Genomic DNA, 6801 nt, shown 5'->3' on the forward strand with positions numbered 1-6801 from the left:
TTTGATAATTCACAATAAAAATCAGATTGAAATTCAGATAGAAAATATGATTAAGCTGATTTTTTTAGGTAGAAAAATATTAATTTCATCAGTTGGTTAGAAATCTTTGTGTGATTAAATGTCAGTAGCCTTTATTAATGCTCATACTATTTTATTTTACACTTTCTAATTGAGACCATAAAGACATTCATTTGTTCTTTTAGCTCCTATGTATAGGACACTGTGCTGGACATGGATATTAAAGTGGGATTTCTATATAAAATCTGCTTAGATAAAAACATACATTTGGGGCTGGGCGTGGTGGCTCGTGCCTGTAATCCTAGCACACTGGGAGGCTGAGGCAGGAGAATCGCTCAAGGTCAGGAGTTCAAGACCAGCCTGAGCAAGAGTGAGACCCCGTCTCCACTAAAAAATACAAATAAATTTGCTAGACAACTAAAAATATATAGAAAAAATTAGCTGGGCATGGTGGTGCGTGACTGTAGTCCCAGCTACTTGGTAGGCTGAGGCAGAAGGATTGCTTGAGCGCAGGAATTTGAAGTTGCTATGAGCTAGACTGATACCATGACACTCTAGCCCGGGCAACAGAGCAAGACTCTGTCTCAAAAAAACAGAAACAAAAACATACATTTGGGCCAGGGAAGAGGGTGAGGCTCTCAATACACTACTACTGATAAAATAATAAATGCTACAGAGGCTTTCAAAACACTATTATAGATAAAATAGTAAATGCTACAGAAATGGTATAGTCATTAAGGTGCAACATGAGTTAAGGGAAAGGAAAAATCAGTAGGGGTTCATGTGCCAAAGCTTTTTCAGAGGGTCCGGAATCTGACCTGGGATTTTAAAGACTTTGGGTTGGTGGTTCATAGCAGTGAAAGTAAGGGCGAGGCACGAAGAAAGGCATAGAGATAGAATGCTGTACAGTGTGATATAGTGATGTTGCAGGAAGATTAATTTGTGGATGGTATGTAAGAATGATTGAAGAAGAGAGAGGATAGAGAAATAGACCAATTAGGAGGCTGTGTTAAAGGTGGTATAGGCATGAGAAATAAAGGCCTGCCACCCATGTGGAGGCAGGAGATATAGATAATGGGATGTATGAGAGAGACCTAGTAGAATCAACAAAACTTTATGACTGATTGCATATGGTGGACAGGGCAAATTCATTCTTTTTGTTGCGCAGGCCAAAAAACATATTTATTTATTCCTCTTGAGTCCCTCTTACATCGAATCCATCAGCAAATCTTTTTTGGATTTCAAAATATATCCATAACTCTACCACTTCTTACCACTTTCACCATTACCATATTGTCCAAGCTACTGTCACTTCTTGCCTAGATTATTACAGTAGCCTGTTAGTCTCCCTGCTTCTACCTTTGTCCCTGACAGTTTTTAGGACAAAGTTATTCTTTTAAAACACAAATCAATTTGTCAGTTCTCTGCTCAGAGCTGTTGGCTTCTCATCTAACTTAGTAACAATTCAGAGTCCTAATCCATCAGGACCTCAGTGATCTGGTTCTTCATCATGTCTCTGACCTTATCTCCTACCTCTCACTCCCTACTTTTCAGCAACCCTGGCCTCCTTACTGTCTCTCAGATAGACCAGGGCTTTGCATTGCACTTGTTCTCTGAGCTCTTCCCCAAGATATCTGTGTGGCTTGCTTCCTCACCTCTCTCAGGTCTTTGTTCAAATGACCACTCATCAAAGATCCCCTCCGTGACTACTTTAGAAAATAGTGCCCCTACTTTTTGCTGGCTAGTTGCTTCATTTGTCCATAACACTTATTAGCTCTCAATGTATGTTTATTTGGCATCTGTCTTCTCTTACTGGACTTGCTCACTTTTGTTCACTACTAAATCCTAGTACCTAGAACATACAATGAAGATTTATTAAATGACTGTTGCATGAATAAATGCAAGATAATGTTAAAGTTATGCCTTTAGTGACTGGAAAAAGTCAGGGGATGCGATGGGGCAAGGAGTAAGGGATCCTTCCTATCTTAGATATATTGAGTTTGAGGAGACAGTGGCATATATTAGTATTAATATCTAGCAGGTAGTTGGAAATGTGGAACTAGAATTGGGGTATTGAGGTTAGGAGTGTTGACTTGAAGTCAGATGGGGGTTCAAAATTCAGCTCTGCTGTCTACATACCCTTGGACCAGTTACCCAGTCTCTCCAGACCTCAGTTTCTGTTAGCAGTAATACCATCTTAAAAGGTTGGTAAGAGGATTAAGTGAAACTAGGTAAGTCTGACAAAGGGGAGACTATTGTTCTTATTTGGAAGTCTCTTTCAGAGATACAACTGAAACCATAGGAATAGGTAAGCTTTTTGGGGCAAGAATATAGAAGAGAAACTTCCACAGTTGTACTTAGGGGTGAGAAAATGAGGAGGAGCCAACAAAGATACTGGGAACAGTAAGAAAGATGGAAAGGGTCTCTTAGTAAGGTATCTTTTGATTGTAAGAAGCAGAAATCTACCAAAGCCAGTTTAAATATAGGGACGTTTGTTATATAGAGACTCCTATGTAAGAGAAATAGAGCCAGACCTCACAAGGGATGGGGACTTTGAAACATCAGAACAAAGTCTCTTGTGTTCTTTCCCGTGCCCTCTGGTGTTACATGAATGCTGCATGGTTGCCTTCATTCTTTTTTCTCCCTGTAGACTATCCCTAGTGTTCACCAGTGCATGTGCCCCCAATATGAATACCCTACACCGAGTGGTGAGCTGAAGTTAGGTTATACAGCTCATGAAACCTGATTGTTAGCATCTCTTCCCAGCTCTGTGTTCTGTGACACTGTGTTGCTAGCTTGAAATCAGCCATGGTGGGAGTATTCATTACCAGGGGTAGGGAACCTGTGGCCTTAAGGCCACAGTTCTGTAAAGTTTGGATTCAGTCAGAAGGCTGCACTTAAGGACTTAGAGGGCCACAGGTTCCCCCTCACTGATGTATGCCATGGAAGTTGGCAAATGCTACAAAGCAGTCCCCTGCCAAGACATGCCTGTAGTCCCAGCTACTTGGTAGGCTGAGGCAGAAGGATTGCTTGAGCGCAGGAGTTTGAAGTTGCTATGAGCTAGACTGATGCCACGACACTCTAGCCCGGGCAACAGAGCAAGACCCTGTCTCAAAAAAACAGAAACAAAAACATACATTTGGGCCAGGGAAGGGGGTGAGGCTCTCAATACACTACTACTGATAAAATAATAAATGCTACAGAGGCTTTCAAAACACTACTATTGATAAAATAGTAAATGCTACAGAAATGGTATAGTCATTAAGTCATTAGTCATTAAGGTATGTGCTAAGGGAAAGGAAAAATCAGTAGGGGTTCATGTGCCAAAGCTTTCTCAGAGGGTCCAGAATCTGACCTGGGATTTTAAAGACGTTGGATTGGTGGTTCATAGCAGTGAAAGTAAGGGCATGGCACGAAGAAAGGCATAGAGATAGAATGCTGTAAGGTGTGATATAGTGATGTTGCAGGAAGATTAATTTGGGGATGATATGTAAGAATGATTGAAGAAGAGAGAGGATGGAGAAATAGATCAATTAGCAGGCTGTGTTAAAGGTGGTATAGGCATGAGAAATAAAGGCCTGCCACCCATGTGGAGGCAGCAGATATAGATAATGGGATGTATGAGAGAGACCTAGTAGAATCAACAAAACTTTATGACTGATTGCATATGGTGGACAGGGCAAATTCATTCTTTTTGTTGCGCAGGTCAAAAAACGTATTTATTTATTCCTCTTGAGTCCCTCCTATATCGAATCCATCAGCAAATCTTATTTAGATTTCAAAATATATCCATAACTCTACAACTTCTTACCACTTTCACCATTACCATATTGTCCAAGCTACTGTCACTTCTTGCCTACATTATTACAGTAGCCTGTTAGTCTCCCTGCTTCTACCTTTGTCCCTGACAGTTTTCAGGACAAAGTAATTCTTTTAAAACACAAATCAATTTGTAGGTTCTCTGCTCAGCACTGTTGGCTTCTCATCTAACTTAGTAACAATTCAGAGTCCTAATCCATCAGGCCCTCAGTGATCTGGTTCTTCATCATGTCTCTGACTTTATCTCCTTCCTTTCACTCCCTACTTTTCAGCAACCCTGGCCTCCTTACTGTCTCTCAGATAGGCCAGGGCTTTGCATTGCACTTGCTCTCTGAGCTCTTCCCCAGGATATCTGTGTGGCTTGCTTCCTCACCTCTCTCAGGTCTTTGCTCAAATGACCACTCATCAAAGATCCCCTCCGTGACTACTTTATAAAATAGTGCCCCTACTTTTTGCTGGCTAGTTGCTTCATTTGTTTCCATAACACTTATTAGCTCTCAATGTATTTTTATTTGGCATCTGTCTTCTGTTACTGGACTTGCTCACTTTTGTTCACTACTAAATCCTGGTACCTAGAACATACAATGAAGATTTATTAAATGACTGTTGCATGAATAAATGCAAGATAACGTTAAAGTTATGCCTTTAGTGACGGGAAAAAGTCAGGGGATGTGGTGGGGCAAGGAGCAAGGGATCCTTCCTATCTTAGCTATATTGAGTTTGAGGAGACAGTGGCATATATTAGTATTAATATTTAGTAGGTAGTTGGAAATGTGGAACTAGAATTGGGGTGTTGAGGTTAGGAGCGTTGACTTGAAGTCAGATGGGGGTTCAAAATTCAGCTCTGCTGTCTGCATACCCTTGGACCAGTTACCCAGTCTCTCCAGACCTCGGTTTCTGTTAGCAGTAATACCATCTTAAAAGGTTGGTAAGAGGATTAAGTGAAACAAGGTAAGTCTGACAAAGGGGAGACTATTGTTCTTATTTGGAAGTCTCTTTCAGAGGCACAACTGAAACCATAGGAATAGGTAAGCTTTTTGGGGCAAGAATATAGAAGAGAAACTTCCACAGTTGTACTTAGGGGTGAGAAAATGAGGAGGAGCCAACAAAGATACTGGGAACAGTAAGAAAGATGGAAAGGGTCTCTTAGTAAGGTATCTTTTGATTGTAAGAGGCAGAAATCTACCAAAGCCAGTTTAAATATAGGGACATTTGTTATATAGAGACTCCTATGTAAGAGAAATAGAGCCAGACCTCACAAGGGATGGGGACTTTGAAACATCAGAACAAAGTCTCTTGTGTTCTTTCCCGTGCCCTCTGGTGTTACATGAATGCTGCATGGTTGCCTTCATTCTTTTTTCTCCCTGTAGACTATCCCTAGTGTTCACCAGTGCATGTGCCCCCAATATGAATACCCTACACCGAGTGGTGAGCTGAAGTTAGGTTATACAGCTCATGAAACCTGATTGTTAGCATCTCTTCCCAGCTCTGTGTTCTGTGACACTGTGTTGCTAGCTTGAAATCAGCCATGGTGGGAGTATTCATTACCAGGGGTAGGGAACCTGTGGCCTTAAGGCCACAGTTCTGTAAAGTTTGGATTCAGTCAGAAGGCTGCACTTAAGGACTTAGAGGGCCACAGGTTCCCCCTCACTGATTTATGCCATGGAAGTTGGCAAATGCTACAAAGCAGTCCCCTACCAAGAGCCAGTTATTAAATATTTACCAGCACACCATTTCCTGCACCCCAAAGTCTACATACTATTCCAACTCTGGGGACCCCTGCGTCTATCTCTAAGTTTCCTAGTTCAAATTTTCAAGTGAGAGGCAGGGATAAATAATCTGATTGGCCAAATTCTTCACGCCTTAAGGGGGTGTGCTGGAGCTGGCTTGTGAGAGCTAATTGTGCACATCTCTTCCTGGCTCTACATTAGCAACATCATGTTGGTAGCATGAAATCCATCATTGTTGGAGTAGTTACACCATAGAAATTGGCAAATGGTGCAACTCAGGACACTTCTATTCCTTTTTTTTTTTTTGAGAGTCTGTACTTAAACATTTGCTGTACAACAGGTGCCCTCAGGTAATCAGCAATGACTAGGTAATGGTAGGGTATACCCTTCCCAGGTTGTGGACATGGAATTTCTTTAGGAAGTGGCTGTGGGTAAAGTGAAAAGGATTGCTTCTCTAACAGAGGAGGGGAGCCAGAGTAGAAAGTATTGACGCTTTTAGGAGACCAACAATGGTGCTGTGCTTCAAAGGGGACAGGGAAACAAGACTGAGACAGACTGCTGTATTTAGTGACTAGGCTGCTAGTGATCTTTAGAGATAGTGTTAGGATAGCAGTGAAAGGGAAGATAGATTACCAAGAACGTGGAGAAAGACTTTAGTAAGAAGTAAAGTTGTGGATTACAAACCAAGCAACTATAAGGTGCTTAGAGGTAAGAAGATTTTTCAAAATTGGGAAGCTTGTGCCTGTTGTAAGGTGATGGAAAGAGACATAGAAGATAGAGATTGAAGATTGATACAGATGGAGATGGAAGGAGCAGGATCCTGGAGAAAAGAGAGCAGAGGGGGAAGTGTTTTTCTGAGACAGAAATAGCACAGCCCCCTTTCCTCTTGGAAGGAAGAGAGGGTAGGTGAAATGGGAAAATGTAACGGCTTAAGCCCCACCCCCAAGTCTCTGTGTATGTCTTTCTTTACTCTTTATAAACTCTTTGAATGAACATCTAAAAGGCAAGAAACCCATTCCAGGTCCTTTGTGGCATAAGAGTGAGGAAACTAGTTCTCAGCATATTATGCCAGGGAAAAGTTAACACAGAGGAGTAATTAACCCAGTGGGTAAACTCTGGGTGTTGATTCTTCACACTTATATTCTCTGCTGTATTTAATATAGTTAAAAATATCAAATAAAGTGTTAGCTGCATGTATTTAATTCTGTGTAACTTATGTTATTAAAAGTGTTTG

The 6801-nt window shown here is 41.2% G+C and overlaps 1 protein-coding gene across 1 annotated transcript in view; it reads left to right on the top strand.

Annotated features, from left to right (window-relative positions):
* NDUFAF5 (NADH dehydrogenase (ubiquinone) complex I, assembly factor 5) overlaps nucleotides 1–6801 on the top strand; it is a 47022-nt gene that overhangs the window by 16475 nt on the left and 23746 nt on the right. The gene's annotated exons all lie outside the window — the stretch shown is intronic.

The sequence above is a fragment of the Propithecus coquereli genome, unplaced genomic scaffold (genome assembly GCF_000956105.1).
Source record: "Propithecus coquereli isolate 6110/MARCELLA unplaced genomic scaffold, Pcoq_1.0 Scaffold153, whole genome shotgun sequence".
Classification (NCBI taxonomy): Eukaryota; Metazoa; Chordata; class Mammalia; order Primates; family Indriidae; genus Propithecus; species Propithecus coquereli.